Source organism: Pristiophorus japonicus, chromosome 11 (assembly GCF_044704955.1).
Source record: "Pristiophorus japonicus isolate sPriJap1 chromosome 11, sPriJap1.hap1, whole genome shotgun sequence".
Taxonomy (NCBI): Eukaryota; Metazoa; Chordata; class Chondrichthyes; family Pristiophoridae; genus Pristiophorus; species Pristiophorus japonicus.
The window spans coordinates 107,889,831-107,908,337 of record NC_091987.1 but is presented as its reverse complement, the minus strand read 5'-3'; the positions used below and the strand labels follow the sequence as shown (position 1 = coordinate 107,908,337).

General features: G+C 45.7%; 1 protein-coding gene across 1 annotated transcript in view; it reads left to right on the top strand.

The window, feature by feature from the left end:
• Nucleotides 1–18,507, top strand: part of LOC139276218 (cell adhesion molecule DSCAM) — a 699,015-nt gene that overhangs the window by 547,814 nt on the left and 132,694 nt on the right. The window lies entirely within an intron of this gene.

Genomic DNA, 18,507 nt, shown 5'->3' with positions numbered 1-18,507 from the left:
ATTGTGGGAGCTTAGAGGGCACCAATTGGCTGCCGCATTTCCTACATTACAACAGTGACTGCACTTCAAAAAAAAAAGTACTTCATTGGCTGCAAAGAGCTTTGGGATGTCTGGTGGTCACGAAAGGCACTGTATAAATGTGAGTCTTTTTTTTATATTGAAGTTTCTCTACAATACAGGCCGAGGAGCTGGGAGGTGCAAAACTGTTACTGTGTCACCCCGTTAGTACTACAGTGTGACCATTTTATATAGGCAGTTCTATTATAACGGTGAACAAAGGAATCTATAAAAGGACACAAAAACATGGCAACAGGAAGTATGGTCCTGTAGACAGAAAGTGCATAGAGATGTAAGACTTTTTATATATTATAGTTGTCATCATCATAGGCGGTCCCTCGAATGAGGATGACTTGCTTCCACATGAGTTCACAGATGTTTCAATGAAGGACCCGATGTTCCAGTCCTGAACTCCAATTGAGGGGATGGAAGATACCTGTGCTTGGATTTTTTTTTTAACGTGTGGTGACCGTTGCACACCAGCCACCACACGGGCTTGACAGAGCTAGGCCTTTATCCAGTGGCAAAGATTAACCAGGCCGACTGGAGACCTGCTCTGCTGCACAGACCTAGTGCGGACACATATCGCAGTGTGGGCTGGCCCGTGCTGCCCCTGGGTCCTCGGCTCTTCTGGGCCCAACATTATAGTTGTAATGAAGTTATAAACGGTAGCAAGTTAGGACAGTGATTTAATGTTGCCAGTTCCGCTTGCATTCTGATGTGTAATATCATCATAGATTATGTTGGGTGGTTCATCAGTAACAGGGGACATAGACTGAGGAATATTGCTAGATAAATGAAGAGGGAAGTTAGAAGAATTGTTTTCTCACAATGGGTTATTAGAACACGGAATACTTTACCGTAAGTGGCTGTTGAGGCAGAGACAGTGGCGCCATTTAAAATAAAACCAGAGAAGGATTAGAGAAGTAAGAATATAAAAGGATATAGAGGGAAGTTACAAAAATGGGACAGGAACACAGGAACAGGAGTAGGCCATTTAGCCCCTCGAGCTTGTTCCGCCATTCAATGAGATCGTGGCTGATCTGCGATCTAGCTCCATATACTCGCATTTGGCCCATATCCCTTATTATGTTTGGTTAACAAAAATCTATCAGTTTCTGATTTAAAATCCACAATAGATCTAGCATTAATTGCCATTTGCGGAAGAGAGTTCCAAACCTCTACCACCATTCTACCAGTCTGGTATCGGGCATGCGGACGATGTGGCCCGTCCATCGGAGTTGATCGAGCATGGTCAATGCTTTGATGCTGGGGATGTTGACCTGAGCGAGAACACTGACCTCGGTACGCCTATCCTGCCAATGCAGGATCTTGTGGAGACAGCATTGGTGGTACTTCTCCAGTGCTTTGAGGTGCTTGCTATGGAAAGTGGCCCAAGTTGTCCAAGGCCTCGTCATGGATCTTGATAATCGGGGGGCAGTAGTGTGTGGCGGGTGTAGGTTGAGAGAGAACCTTTGTCTTATGGATGTTTAATGTAAGGCCCATATACCCTCAGGTATCACTCTGGTAAACCTACGCTGCACTCCCCACCCGAAGCATTAGAGTAGCTTGTTCCAGCGCAGATTTGATGGGCTGAATGGCCATCTTCTGTGCTGTTATTCTGCTCAGAACTGCTTGATTAAATCCCTGTCTTTTGATTTAATATTGTCTGACCATTATCAATACACATTCATACGAGGAGTATAGTTTATTTTCCCTCTTACTCCACTGTGCTAACTGTCACCAGTAACATTCGGTTTACATTAGCCCATTAATGCCTAATAATACCATGTTGTGCAAAAATATTTGTAAATTCTTTCTTCCCCTTCCAGGACAAGTGACAGAAAGCAAGCAGGTAGCCTGACATATTGAATGTACAAAAACGCCTGGCGTTATGCAATTTGAACAGCAGAGGGTGCTGTATCCTATCTAATCAGAGCTACATTGACTCCTCCATTCAAATATACTACTGTCTCGGACTTTTTTCCCACCCCCAATTTTCCAGTTTTATTTTACAATATTAAATCCAGACAGAGAACAAAGGACAGGGAAGGGGTATCCTTTTCAGGAGAAATTTGAGAGAAAATTCAGTGTTACAAAAACGACTTCCTTTCCACAGAAGTTTTTTTTGGCAATTGTATTCTGAAACCCTGTTGGCCACCTGATTGTTCGCGGATACCAAATCTGGCCTTTACTGCATAAACCCTGCACACCTTTGCGGTCCCTCTGATAGCAGGTGAAAATGGCTGAGAACACACCATTCTGCTGAAGCCCCACACACAACAGCCCCAGTGCAATTATTGTCGGTCCTTCATCGCCATCCTTACACGGGAGAAAGAATCACTGGGAACCAGGCATGGTGAGCTGTCCTCAGTCTTTCAACCTGCTTTCATTGCAGTCTGAGCAGCACTGAGTCCCTCAACATATTTTGCTCCCATGTGCGGTTCTCTGTTAATTGTCTTGTAGACACAATCGGCAAAAAAATCCAGGGGAGAACTGAGGAAGATTTATTTTAGGCAGCGAGTGATTGTGACCTGGAACGCGCTGCCTGAAGGGGCAGTGGAGGCAGATCCGATAGTAACTTTCAAAAGGGAATTGGATATATACTTGAAAAGGAGAAATTTGCAGGGCTATAGGGAGAGAGCAGGGCAGTGGGCCTAATTGGATCGCTCTTTCACAGAGCCGGCACAAGCACGATGGGCCGAAGGGCCTCCATTTGTACTGTCGGATTCTACGACAGCCCATTTATTGAATGGAGTTGCTTCTAAAGACCGTGTCGAGTCAACCCGTCTATGTAAATGACCAGGTGATCATGACATCGGAGCTACCAACGCCATCTTTCAATGGGGGATTTGTAAGGTTGTCTGACCATCGAGTGGTGCTGCTGGCAAACATAAACATTTGCTAGTGACAGAATGCATCGTGACTTCCATTTCTCAGTTTGTCTTTAGAGGCCAGCAAGCATAGTTTGGCCATTGCTGATCTGTGAGGACCTTCTCCTGACCTGGGATAGACCCCGGCCAGTTCTAAAGCTGCTTTTACAGCTTCCCAACGACTGCTTTGTCGTTACCAAATCTGCTGTACTGCAGGAAACCGGTTAGAATGAGGGATATAAACCTCGCATCCTCCAGAACTTCAGGGGACGTTAAGATCAAAAAAGAAAGAGACCCGAAATTTTTAACTTCAGTAATTGAAGTAAAATGTGAATAAGAACTAAAAAGTTAGTCTTATGTATAGACAACCCGTGTCCCAACTTGCACCAAGTCCCGCTCACCCATCACCTCTGTGCTCGCTGACATACATTGGCTCCTGGTCCACCAATGCCTCAATTTTTAAATCCTCATCCTTGTTTTCAAATCCCTCCATGGCCTCGCCCATCCCTATCTCTGTAATCTCCTCCAACCCCACAATCCTCTGAGATATCTGTGCTCCTGTAATTCTGGCCTCTTAAGCATCCCTGATTATAATCGCTCCACCATTGGTGGCCGTGCCTTCTGTTGCCTAGGCCCCAAGCTCTGGAACTCCCTGCCTCTACCTCTCCCCCTCTCTACCCTTCTTTCCTCCTTCAAGATGCTCCTTAAAACCTATCTCTTCACCCACCCTAATTTCTCCTTGTGGCTCAGTGTCAACTTCTGTTTGATAACGCTCCTGTGAAGTGCCTTGCGATGCTTTACTACATTAATGGCACTATATAAATGCAAGTTGTTGTTGTACTATAAATTGGTGATCATATTCTTTCTATCACAAACACAGCCACATGATATTTGCTCAGCCTCCCTTTGCAGAATCATAGAATGGTTACAGCACGGAAGAAGGCCATTCAGCCCGTCAAACCCGTGCCAACTCTCAGCCAGTCCCACTCCCCCTCCCCCCTCCCTTTCCCCATATCACTAAATCTGCCTCCACCACCCCTTCAGGCAGTTGCATTCCAGATCTGAACCAGTCACTGCGTAAAAAGTGTTTTCTTATGTCACTTTTGGTTCTTCTGCCAATCATCTTAAATCTGTGTCCTCTGGTTCTCGACCCTTTTGCCAATGGGAACAGTTTCTCTTTACCTACTCTGGCCAGACCCCTCATGATTATCAAATCTCCTCTCAACCTTCTCTGCTCCAAGGAGAACAATCCCAGCTTCTTCAGTCTATTAACATAACTGAAGTCCCTCATCCCTGGAATCAGTCTTGTAAATCTTTTTTGCAGCCTCTCCAAGGCCTCCCCGTCCTTCCTGAAGTGCGGTGGCCAGAATTGGTCACAATACCCCAGCTGAGGCCGAACCAGTGTTTTATACAGGTTCATCATCGTTTCCACACTTTTGTACTCAATGCCTCTATTTATGAAACCCAGGATCCCATATGTTTTCCTAAACTATTTTCTCAATCTGCCCTACCACCTTCAACAATTTATGCACACATACACCCAGGTCTCTCTGTTCCTGCACCCCCTTTAGAATTGTACCCTTTGGTTTAAATATTCTCTGCTCATTCTTTCTACCAAAATGTACCACTTTGCAGATTTAAGAACATAAGAACATAAGAAATAGGAACAGGAGTAGGCCATACGACCCCTCGAGCCTGCTCCGCCATTTAATAAGATCATGGCTAATCTGATCATGGACTCAGCTCCACTTCCTCGCCCGCTCCCCCATAACCCCTTATCCCCTTATCGTTTAAGAAACTGTCTATTTCTGTCTTAAATGTATTCAATGTCCCAGCTTCCACAGCTCTCTGAGGCAGCGAATTCCACAGATTTACAACCCTCTGAGAGAAGAAATTTCTCCTCATCTGAGTTTTAAATGGGTGGCCCCTTATTCTAAAATCATGCCCTCTAGTTCTAGTCTCCCCCATCAGTGGAAACATCCTCTCTGCATCCACCTTGTCAAGCCCCCTCATAATCTTATTCATTTCGATAAGATCACCTCTCATTCTTCTGAATTCCAATAGTAGAGGCCCAATCTGTTGTGTTCCTAACACAGATGAGACTGCACACAGGGAGGTTAAAGTAACAGTGACCTCAGTCATTATTAAGACACTCCAGAGTGAGGAACAGGCCTTAGGGGCCGGCTTATATACAGTGCTCCCAAGGGATGCTTGGATTCCTTGGGACTTCAGGGGATGAGCTCCCTTGTGGCGGAACATGGGAGTGCATGATTTACAGATACACAACATCACTCCCCCGCAAAGTCAAAGTGAAAACTATTTACAAGGTGAGGCGGTCGGGAGCCTTTCTTTCCCTGGTGAACCGCCTTGGTACAAATGTCTGTTCTGGTGTGTTGGCTGTGCCCTTGCTGGGCTGGCGTGTTGTTGGCCCTGCAGGGCTGCTGGGTGAGCCTGGCCTTGCTGGACTGTTGGATGTGATGGGTTCGATTTCCTGGTCCAGCGTGGTGTCGTTGATCCTTTGGGTGTGTGTTGTGGGCTCGAAAAAGGTGGTGTCTGCTGTGGGTTGTTCAGGGCAGTCTGTAAACCGCAGCCTCGTTTGGTCCAGGTGCTTTCTGCAAATTTGTCCATTGTCTAGTTTGACTACAAACATCCTACTCCCTTCTTTAGCTATCACCGTGCCCGCGATCCACTTGTGACCATGTCCATAGTTTAGCACATACACAGGGTCATTCAGATCAATTTCCCGTGACACAGTTACGCGACTATCGTTTACATTTTGTTGCTGCAGCCTGCTCTCTACCTGATCATGCAGGTTGGGGTGAACCAGCGAGAGTCTGGTTTTAAGTGTCCTTTTCATGAGTAGCTCAGCTGGGGGCACCCCTGTGAGCGAGTGGGGTCTGGTGCGGTAGCTGAGCAGTACTCGGGACAGACGGGTTTGGAGTGAGCCTTCTTTGACTCGTTTGAGGCTCGGTTTGATAGTTTGTACTGCCCGCTCTGCCTGCCCATTGGAGGCTGGTTTAAACGGGGCCGAGGTGACATGTTTGATCCCATTGCAGGTCATGAATTCTTTAAATTCGGCACTGGTGAAACATGGCCCGTTGTCACTGACCAGTATGTCAGGCAGGCCATGGGTGGCAAACATGGCCCTCAGGCTTTCAATGGTGGCAGTGGCAGTGCTTCCCGACATTATTTCACATTCAATCCATTTTGAAAAAGCATCCACCACCACCAGGAACATTTTACCGAGAAACGGGCCCGCATAGTCGACATGGATCCTCGACCATGGTCTGGAGGACCAGGACCACAAACTTAGTGGTGCCTCTCTGGACGCGTTGCCCAACTGAGCACACATGCTGCATTGCCGTACACAGGACTCTAAGTCAGAGTCGATACCGGGCCACCACACGTGGGATCTGGCTATCGCTTTCATCATTACTATACCCGGGTGTGCGCTGTGGAGATCCGAAATGAATGTCTCCCTGCCCTTTTTGGGTAGCACTACGCAGTTACCCCACAACAGGCAGTCTGACTGAATGGACAGTTCATCCTTTCGCCGCTGGAATGGCTTGATTAGCTCTTGCATTTCAACGGGGATGCTGGCCCAGCTCCCATGCAGTACACAGTTTTTTACTGGGGACAGCAGAGGATCTTGGCTGGTCCAAGTCCTAATCAGGTGGGGCGTGACAGGTGATTTATCATTTTCAAACGCTTCCATGACTATCAACAAGTCTGCGGTCTGCGCCACCATCAACAAGTTCGCAGGCTGCGCCATTTCCACCCCCGTGGTGGGCAATGGTAGCCGACTGAGAGCATCCGCACAGGTCTCGGTGCCTGGCCTGTGGCGGATGGTATAGTTATACGCTGATAGCGCGAGTGCCCACCTTTGTATGCGGGCTGAGGCATTCGTATTTATCCCCTTGTTTTCAGCGAACAGGGATATGAGGGGCTTGTGATCGGTTTCCAGTTCAAATTTGAGGCCAAACAGGTACTGATGCATTTTCTTTACCCCGAACATACACGCTAATGCCTCTTCCTCAATCATGCTGTCGGCTCTCTCGGCCTTAGACAAGCTCCTGGAAGCATAGGCGACAGGTTGCAACTTCCCCGCAACGTTAGCTTGTTGTAATACACACCCGACTCTGTACGACAACGTGTCACATGCTAGCACGAGTCTTTTACACGGGTTAAACAATACAAGCAGCTTGTTGGAGCATAAAATGTTTCTGGCTTTCTCGAAAGCAATTACGTGTTTTTTTTCCCAAACCCAGTTCTCACCTTTACGCAATAACACATGTAGGGGCTCTAAGAGGGTGCTTAACCCCGGTAGGAAGTTACCAAAATAATTGAGGAGTCCCAGGAATGACCGCAGCTCCGTGACGTTCTGTGGCCTGGGCACGTTCCTGATAGCCTCTGTCTTGGCGTCTGTGGGCCGAATGCCGTCCGCCGCGATCTTTCTCCCCAAAAACTCCAATTCTGTTGCCATGAAGACGCATTTCGACCTCTTCAGCTGCAGCCCTACACGATCCAGTCGCTGGAGGACCTCCTCCAGGTTTTGTAGGTGCTCGACGGTGTCCCGACCCATGACCAATATGTCGTCCTGAAAAACCACCGTGCGTGGTTCCAACTTGAGTAGGCTCTCCATGTTTCTCTGGAAGATCGCTGCAGCCGACCGAATTCCAAACGGGCATCTGTTGTAGATGAACAGTCCCTTGTGCGTGTTGATGCAGATGAGACTCTTCGAAGACTCCACCAGCTCTTGCGTCATGTAGGCCGAAGTCAGGTCGAGCTTGGTGAATGTCTTGCCTCCTGCCAATGTCACAAATATGTCGTCTGCCTTAGGTAGCGGGTATTGGTCCTATAGCGAGAAACGATTAATAGTTACTTTATAATCGCCGCAAATCCTGACCGTACCATCACTTTTGAGTACTGGAACAATTGGGCTGGCCCACTTGCTGAATTCCACCGGGGAGATGATGCCTTCGTGTTGCAGCCTGTCCAGCTCGATTTCCACTCTCTCCCTCATCATGTGAGCTACTGTTCGCGTCTTGTGGTGAATGGGTCGTGCCTCTGGGACCAAGTGGATCCGCACCTTCGCCCCATTGGAAAAGTTTCCAATGCCTGGCTCAAAAATGGAAGGAAATTTGTTAAGAACCTGGGTACATGAGGCCTCATCGACATGTGATAACGCTCGGATGTCATCCCAGTTCCAGCGGATTTTGCCCAGCCAGCTCCTTCTAAGCAGTGTGGAGCCATCGTCCGGGACAATCCAGAGTGGCAGTTCATGCACCGTGCCCTCATAGGTGACCTTGACCATGGCGCTGCCCAGGACAGTGATAATCTCTTTGGTGTATGTTTTCAGTTTCGTGTGGATGGGGCTCAGGGCTGGTCTGAGTGTCTTGCTGCACCACAGTCACTCAAATATCTTTTTGCTCATGATGGATTGGCTAGCGCCAGTGTCCATTTCCATGGCTATGGGTAAGCCATTCAATTTTACGTTTTGCATTATAGGTGGCTATTGCATCAAAAATGTGTGCACCCCGTGTACTTCAGCATCTGCCTCCTCTTTCTGAGGCTCGAAATTGCTTTGGTCCACCATGGACCGATCTTCCTCTGCCACGTGGTAGTTAGCAGGTTTTGCAGAGCTTGCAGCTCATCTGCAAGCTCGTTGGAGGTGCCCCATTATTCCACAGCTCTTGCAAACATACCCTTTGAAGCAGCATGAATAGGCTGAATGGAAGCCTCCACAATGCCAACAAAGTGTGAATTGCCTTGCATTCATCCTTTGTTGGGGATTCTGAGTCATCTGGGTCACCTGAGGCCTGCTGGCAGTTGCAGACTCGTGGTTTCTGCCCAGCACATTTCTGCTCGCAAACACAGTTCCAGTTAATTTATGATCACTGCTAGCACTTGTGTGCTGAGCGATTTGTTTGGTGTATCACTGATGGACATAAACGCCTGTGCTATCGCAATGGCCTTACTGAGGGTCGGTGTCTCTACAGTCAAAAGTTTTTGTAGGATGGTCTCGTGGCCAATGCACAGTACAAAAAAGTCTCTGAGCATTTGCTCCAGGTAGCCATCAAACTCACATTGTCCTGCAGGTCACCTTAGCTCGGCGACGTAGCTCGACACTTCCTGACCTTCAGATCGCTGGTACGTATAGAACCGATACCGTGCCATCAGCACCCTTTCCCTGGGGTTAAGATGATCCCGAACAAGTGTACACAGCTCCTCATATGACTTAGCAGTGGGTTTCACAGGAGCCAGAAGATTCTTCATGAGGCTGTAGGTCGGTGCCCCGCAGACCGTGAGGAGGACCGCTCTCCTTTTTGCAGCGCTTCCTTCTCCGTCCAGCTTCTTGGCTACAAAGTACTGGTCTAACCGTTTGACATAGGCTTCCCAGGCCTCACCCTCCGAGAACTTCTCCAGGATGCCCACAGTTTGCTGCGTCTTTGCATTGGATTCATGTACTCATCGCCAGTTGTTGTATTCCTAATACAGATGAGACTGCACACAGGGAGGGTAAAGTAAAAATGACCTCAGTCTTTATTAAGACACGCCAGAGTGAGTAACAGGCCTTTGGGGCCGGCTTATATAGAGTGCTCCCAAGGGATGCTGAGATCCCTTGGGACTTCAGAGGATGCGCTCCCTGATGGCGGAACATGGGATTGCATGCTTTACAGATTCACCACACAACCTACTCAACCTTTCCTCATAAGTCGACCCGCTCATCCCCGGAATCAACCTAGTGAACCTTCACTGAACTGCCTCCAAAGCAAGTATATCCTTTCATAAATATGGAAACCAAAACTGCACGCAGTATTCCAGGTGTGGCCTCACCAATACCTTATATAGCTGTAGCAAGACTTCCTTGCTTTTATACACCATCCCCTTTGCAATAAAGGCCAAGATACCATTGGCCTTCCTGATCACTTGCTGTACCTGTTTCCTATCCTTTTGTGTTATGTGCATAAGTACCCCCAGATCCCGTTGTACTGTGGTACTTTGCAATCTTTCTCCATTTAAATAATAACTTGCTCTTTGATTTTTTTTCTGTCAAAGTTCAGGACCCCACGCTTTCCAACATTATACTCCATCTACCAAATGTTTGCCCACTCACTTAGCCTGTCTATGTCCTTTTGCAGATTTTTTGTGTCCTCCTCACACATTGCTTTTCCTCCCATCTTTGTATCATCAGAAAACTTGGCTACGTTACACTCAGTCCCTTCTTCCAAGTCATTAATATAGATTGTAAATAATTGGGGTCCCAGCACTGATCCCTGCGGCACCCCACTAGTTACTGTTTGCTAACGAGAGAATGAACCATTTATCCCTATTCTCTGTTTTCTGTTCGTTAGCCAATCCTCTATCCATGCTAATATATTACCCCCAACCCCGTGAACTTTTATCTTGTGCAGTAACCTTTTATGTGGCACCTTCTGTGGCAAATTTCATCTGGCACGTGTCCAACCATTCCAACAGCCTGTCTATGTCCTCTTGAAGTCTATCACTATCCTCCTCACTGTTCACTATACTTCCAAGTAATGTAAAACCGTGCTGAGCTCTTGGTAAGCACATAGGCCTAACTAATACAACTGGAGTGCGAGCCCTCAGTTCTTTGCAGTAGGCCGCCTAAAATCCTAGTATAAATTAGTGAGCAGGTTGATTAATTATTTACCAATTTATTAACCCTTTGCTCTGCCTTAGAGATGTTTTGCTCCTGTCAAAGGCCATTTGTTCGGTGTTGTTTTATCTTCCGCGGAGGGCGATGTGAGCTACATTGGGCCCAAGTTTGCCCACGAGTTGCTCTGTTTTTTTTGGAGCAACTAGATTTTTTTGGAGTATCTTAAAAATCGCAATTCTGCCCAATAATTTGCTCCAATGTGAGTGAGTTAGTGAGGTTTTTTTTAAGTTTAGTTTTTCTTTTTCAAAAGGGGGCATTACCAGCCACAAAACATGCCTGTTTTGGCCATTTAAGCAAGTTTAGACAGCTAAAAGTTACTCCAACTAACTTAAGCCAGTGTATGTGGCCACTTGTGTCCGCACAGAAAAACCTTGCGGTGAGCTAAGAAATCAGCGCAGGTAGCCAGAGATAGGAGGGGGAAGGGAAGTGAGAGGACCTTGCAAAGCACTAAACACCCTCACAACAACATTAAAGAAGCACAAATACATTTAAAAAAGCACCAAGCACTAAACAAAGCACAAAAATAAGCGTTCAATAACACAGAAAAAATGTAAGGAATCTAGTACCAAGACTTACAAAGCACTAAACAACTAGATTTAAAATGGATTGGTAAACTATCAAATACATTAAGCATGTTCTATAAATAAGAGTTTTCCGAAGGACATTTTGATGACTAGGTTTATTCTATCCATTGAAGCCAGTGTATTTTATTTCCTTGCAGAATGTTTATATATGGTATTCTTGTACCAACAAAGGCAACTTTATCAAAAGGTTACAAAAATGTTTTATATAACAGTTAAACTATTTATTTTTTTAGAATTTTATACTCTAAATCTCTGTGTTTGTTGTTTGTCTTGTTTGGTCTTTAGTTCCAGTCTGACAGGCTTTGCTGTTGGATTTGGCTTACACTACCTCTCCCAAGATCTAACAATAAAGCTTTTTTTAAAAAATATTTGCCGTATCTGAGCAGATGCAGCTTCTGGTTTGTAATGTTAAAAAAAAATGTTCATGGGGAGGGGAATTTAATTTATCCAGAGCAATTTAACTTTTGTTCTTAAATGTGAAGCCATTGAGATAGATTTACATATTTATGATCTCGATTAGTTTTATTCCAATTCCATTTTTAACTCTCATCAATTATCTGAAAATATTATAACCCAACATTATGACTTGCTTGATTTTGGGGTTTTATTTTGGACTGAGCATTTATGTTAGACAAAGTTATGCACATTCAAGAACTACGTACTCTAGCAACTGTGCCAGAGAATTTCTGCCAGCATGCTGATAAAACACCTTAATGGCCAACCCTCAAGTACTTTGCAATATGTCAACAGAATTTCAATTTTACTTACAAATACAGATATTCTGGTAGCTAATCTGGCCGCCGATGAGGGAGCCCATTCGGCCAGGGCTAGGGGCGGCGTGCTTCGGGCCCCTCCCACACAGCCTGCAGAGCACACGCAGAGATTGTGGGGGCGAGGAGCTACTGCACATGTGCGCGCACATTAGCGCATGTGCAGAGACCCCGGCACTGTCTTCAGCGCCGGGACCTGGCTCCGCCCCCCCGCTGCTTGTGCTGCGCGACGCCAAGAGCCTGCAACATTCCAGCAGTGGGGGGAATACCGAGGTAAGTTTTAGGTGCTGTTTTTCTTCTACAAAGTCACAGAGGTGCGCCATTGTAAGCGGTGGTGGGGGGGGACTTGGGCCCATGATACTGACATGGACTGTATAATATTGAATGGAACTATCGTGTTCATGTCGCTAATACCCTCGATTTCTTTTCTGTTTCCTTCGCAAGTTCACTGGACAAAGAAGGTGATTCATCTTAATTCACCTGTCCCCATGGCACAGAACCCAAGTAGCATTTGAACGTAACATAGACTTTTATGCCCACCGCCCTACCTGAAATCTGCGCATCAAATTCTCTGGGAAGATATTCTTCCTGACATCTGTCCTGATTTCACCGTTCACCAATGAACTTATCCCTCTCCCCCTGTCCTCCTGTCATGACCTCTGCATTTACCATTTTATATCTTGTATACTTCTATAAAGAACGAAAGACTTGCATTTATATAGCGCCTTTCACAACCATTGCATGTCCCAAAGCATTTTACAGCCAAAGAAGTACTTTCTGAAGTGTAGTCACTGTTGTAATGTACGAAACGTGGCAGCCAATTTGCGCACAACAATGTCCCACAAACAGCAATGCAATAATGAACAGATAATCTGTTATTGTTATGTTGATTGAGGAATAAACATTGGCCAGGACACCGCGGATAACTCCCCTGTTCTTCTTCAAAATAGTGCCATGGAATCTTTAACAATAACCTGAGCCTTGTAGGTTACGGCACTTCAAGTGCATATAGAAACATAGAAACGTTAATGATTTGGATGAAGGAATTGAGTGTAATATCTCCAAGTTTGCACTAAGCTGGGTGGTGGTGTGAGCTGTGAGGAGGACGCTAAAAGGCTGTAGGGTGACTTGGACAGGTTAGGTGAGTGGGCAAACGAGTGGCAGATGCAGTATAATGTGGATAAATGTGAGGTTATCCACTTTGGTGGTAAAAACACGAAGGCAGAATATTATCTGAATGGCAGCAGATTAGGAAAAGGAGATGTGCAATGAGACCTGGTGTCATGGTACATCAGTCATTGAAAGTTGGCATGCAGGTACAGCAGGCAGTAAAGAAGGCAAATGGTATGTTGGCCTTCATAGCTAGGGGATTTGAGTATAGGAGCAGGGAGGTCTTACTGCAGTTGTACAGGGCCTTAGTGAGGCCTCACCTGGAATATTGTGTTCAGTTTTGGTCTCCTAATCTGAGGAAGGACGTTCTTGCTATTGAGGGAGTGCAGCAAAGGTTCACCAGACTGATTCCCGGGATGGCAGGACTGACATATGAGGAGAGACTGGATTGGCTGGGCCTGTATTCACTGGAGTTTAGAAGGATGAGAGGGGATCTCATAGAAACATATAACATTCTGACAGGACCAGACTGGTTAGATGCAGGAAGAATGTTCCCGATGTTGGGGAAATCCAGAACCAGGGGACATAGTCTAAGGATAAGGGGTAAGCCATTTAGGACTGAGATGAGGAGAAACTTATTCACTCAGGGAGTTGTTAACCTGTGGAATCCCCTACCACAGAGAGTTGTTGATGCCAGTTCATTGGATATATTCAAGAGGGAGTTAAATATGGCCCTTATGGCTAAAGGGATCAAGGGGTATGGAGAGAAAACAGGAAAGGGGTACTGAGGGAATGATCAGCCATGATCTTATTGAATGGTGGTGCAGGCTCGAAGGGCTGAATGGCCTACTCCTGCACCTATTTTCTATGTTTTTATGATCATGCTGGGTTGACACTACCCAAACTCATTGCATAGTGGGCCTATGTGAAGGCTTTCAGCTCATCAGTCTGGGCTTGATTTGAAACTAGGTTCCAGAAGTACCTAATCCACTCTCTACCTAGTGGACAGGTACAAACAAATTATTAAAACATCTATGGAATGTTGGACACAAAAATAGAGTGATAAAAACATAGAAGATAGGTGCAAGAGCAGGCCATTCGGCCTTTCCAGACTGCACCACCATTCAATATGATCATGGCTGATCATGGAACCTCAGTACCCCATCCCTGCCTTCTCTCCATACCCCCTGATCCCTTTAGCCATAAGGGCCACATCCACCTCCCTTTTGAATATGTCCAACGAACTGGACCCCACAACTTTCTGTGGCAGAGAATTCCACAGGTTCACAACTCTCTGGGTGAAAAAGTTTCTCCTCATCTTGGTCCTATATGGCTTACCCATTATCCTTAGACTGTGAGTATAAGCCTAGCCGATTCAGTCTTTCCTCATATGTCAGTCCTGCCATCACGGGAAACAGTCTGCTGAACCTTCGCTGCACTCCCTCAATAGCAAGCACGTTCTTCCTCAGATTAGGAGACCAAAACTGCACACAATACTAAAGGTGTGGTCTCACCAAGGCCCTGTACAACTGCAGCAAGACCTCCCTGCTCCTATACTCAAATCCCCTCGCTATGAAGGCCAGCATGCCATTTGCTTTCTTTACTGCCTGCTGTACCTACATGCCTACCTTCAATGACTGATGCACCATGACACCCAGGTCTCGTTGCACCTCCCTTTTACTAATCTGTCACCATTCAGATAATAATCTGCCTTCCTGTTTTTGCCACCAAAATGGATAACCTCGCATTTATCCACATTATACTGCATCTGCCATGCATTTGCCCACTCACCTAACCTGTCCAAGTCCCTCTACAGCCTCTTAGCATTCTCCCCGCAGCTCGCCCTGCCACCCAGCTTAGTGTCATCTGCAAACTTGGAGATATTACATTCAATTCCTTCATCTAAATCATTAATGCTGGGGTCCCAGCACTGAACCCTGCGGCATCCCACTAGTCACTGCCTGCCATTCTGAAAAGGACTGTTTATTCCCACTTTTTGCTTCCTGTCTGCCAACTATTTCTCTATCCACGTCAATACATTACCCCCAATACCATGTGCCTTAATTTTGCACACTAATCTCTTGTGTGGGTCCTTGTCAAAAGCCTTTTGAAAGTCCAAATACACCACATCCACTGGTTCTCCCTTATCCACTCTACTAGTTACATCCTCAAAAAACTCTAGAAGATTTGTCAAGCATGATTTCTCTTTCATAAATCCATGTTGACTTGGACTGATCCTGCCACTGCTTTCCAAATGTGCTGCTATTATATCTTTAATAATTGATTCCAGCATTTTCCCCACCATCGATGTCAGGCTAACTGGTCTATAATTCCCTGTTTTCTCTCTCCCTCCTTTTTTAAAAAGTGGGGTTACATTAGCTACACTCCAATCCATGGAAACTGATTCTAAGTTCATGGAATGTTGAAAAATGATCACCAATACATCAACTATTTCTAGGGCCACTTCCTTAAGTACTCTGAGATGCAGACTATCAAGCCCTGGGGATTTATTGGCCTTTAGTCCCTTCAATTTCCCTAACCATTTCCTGACTAATAAGGATTTCCCTCAGTTCTCCCTTATCAGTAGACCCTCGGTCCTCTTGTATTTTTGGGAGGTTATTCATGTCTTTTTAAATGTGGTGAGGGTTTGTACAGATTTCTTCTTCATTATCAACCATACAGCCAATTTTTGTATCATCTGCAAACTTCTTAATCATATCCCCTACATTCAAGTCTAAATCATTAATATATACCACGAGAAGCAAGGGACCTAGTACTGACCCCTGCGGAACCCCACTGGAAACAGCCTTCCAGTCACAAAAACACCCATCAGCCATTATCCTTTGCTTCCTGACTCTGAGCCAATTTTGGATCCAACTTGCTGCTTTACGCTGGATCCCATGAGCTTTTTACTTTCATGACCAGTCTGCCATGTGGGACCTTATCAAAAGCCTTGCTAAAATCCATATACACTACATCAAAAGCACTGGCCTCATTGACCCTCCTTGTTACCTCCTCGAAAAATTCAATCAAGTTAGTCAGACAGGACCATCCCTTAACAAATCCACGCTGACTGCCCTTGATTAATCCGTGTCTTTCTAAATCAAGATTTATCCTGTCCCTCAGAAGTTTTTCCAATAATTTTTCCACCAACACGGTTAGGCTGACTGGCCTGTAATTACTCGGTCTATCCCTTTATCCCTTTTTAAACAAAAGTACAACATTAGCAGTCCTCCAGTTCTCCGGCACCACACCTGTAGCCAGAGAGGGTTAGAAAATGATGGTCAGAGCCTCTGGTATTTCCTCTCTTGCTTCTCTTAACAGCCTGGGATACATCCTGGGCCCGGGGATTTATCTACTTTCAAGGCTGCTAAATCCCTTAATCTTTCCTCTCTCATTATGTTTATTTCATGTAATATTTCACACTCCTTCCTGATTGCAATGTCTGTTTCGCCCCTCTCTTTTGTGAAAACAGACGCGAAGTATTCATTAAGAATCATACTCACATCTTCTGCCTCCACACACAGATTACCTTTATGGTCTTTAATAGGCCCTACTCTTTTTTTAGTTATCCTCTTAATGTATTTATAAAACAACTTTGAGTTTTCCTTGATTTTACTTACCAACATTTTTGCATGCTGTCTCTTTGCTTTCATAATTTTCTTTTTAATTTCACCCCTGCACTTTCTATATTCCTCTTGGGTTTCTCTAGTATGGAGCCCTCGATATCTGTCATAAACCTCTCTTTTTTTCTTTATCCTACCCTGTATGCCCCTTGACATCTAAGAAGCTCTAAATTTGCTAGTCCCACCCTTTTTCTTTCAGGAGACCTACTTGCTCTGAACCCTCACTATCTCCTCCTTGAATGCCTCCCACTGCACTGATTTACCTTCCAGTAGCTGTTTCCAGTCCACTTTGGCTAAATCACCTCTCAGCTTAACAAAATTGGCTTTCCCCCAATTGAGAACTTTTATTGCTGGTCTATTCTTGTCCTTTTTCATAACTACCCTAAATCTAACTGAATTATGATCACTGCCAGCTAAATACTCTCCCACTGATCCCCCTTCCACCTGCCCCTCTTCATTCCTTAACATTAAGTCCAGAACTACCCCCTCCCTTGTTGGGCTTGCTACATACTGGCTAAAAATATTCTCCTGAATGCATTTTATGAATTCCGCACCCTCTATACCTTTCACACTAATTCTATCGCAGTTAATGTTAGGGTAGTTGAAATCCTATTACTGCCCTATAGTTTTTGCACTTCTCAGAAATTTGCCTACATATTTGCTCTTCTATCTCCCTCTGACTCTTTGGGGGTCTGTAGTACACTCCCAGCTGTGTGATCGCCCCGTTTTTGTTCTTCAGTTCAACCCATATGGTCTCATTTGATGACCCTCTAACATATCATCCCTCCTCATGGCTGTAATTGTTTCTTTGATCAAAACTGCAACGCCCCCCTCCTTTTTTAGCCCCCTCTCTATCCCGTCTGAAAACCCTGTAACCAGCAATGTTATGCTGCTATACCTGCCCTTCTTTCAACCATGTTTCAGTAATAGCTATATCATACTCCCAAAGGTCTATCTGTGCTCCTGTGCCTTATTCCCTAGACTCTGCATTGAAGTATATACCATTTAACACTGCCAAACTCCCTTGTTTCTAGCCATTTTTTCCTCTGACTTCCAAATTCACTTTCTAATTTTCTGCTTTCCAATTCCAGCTTTGCTTCACTCCCTTCTGAATCTATTCTCAGGTTCCCATCCCTCTGCCAAACTCATTTAAACCCTCCCCAACAGCAGTAGCAATCCCCACCCCGTGAGGGTACTGGTCCCGGTTCTGTTGGGGTGCAACCCATCCGGCTTGTATAGGTCTCACCTTTCCCAGAAACAGTCCCAATGCCTCGAATCTAAAGCCCTCCCACCTGCACCATCTTTCCAGCCACACATTCATCTGCTCTATCCTCCTATTTTTGTACTCACTAGCTCGTGGCACCGGGAGTAATCCGGAGATCACTACCTTTGAGGTCCTGCTTTTTAATCTCTCTCCTAGCTCCTTAAACTCTGCCTGAAGCACCTCATCCCTCTTTCTACCTCATCATCATAGGCAGTCCCTCGGAATCGAGGAAGAGTTGTTTCCACTCTTAAAAATGAGTCCTTAGGTGGCTGAATAGTCCAATACGAGAGCCACAGTCCCTGTCACAGATGGGACAGATAGTCGTTGAGGGTAAGAGAGGGTGGGACAGATTTGCTGCACGCTCTTTCCGCTGCCTGCACTTGATTTCTGCATGCTCTTGGCGATGAGACTCGAGGTGCTCAGCGCCCTCCCGGATGCACTTCCTCCACTTAGGGCGGTCTTTGGCCAGGGACTCCCAGGTGTCAGTGGGGACGTTGTACCTTATCAGGGAGGCTTTGAGGGTGTCCTTGTAATGTTTCCTC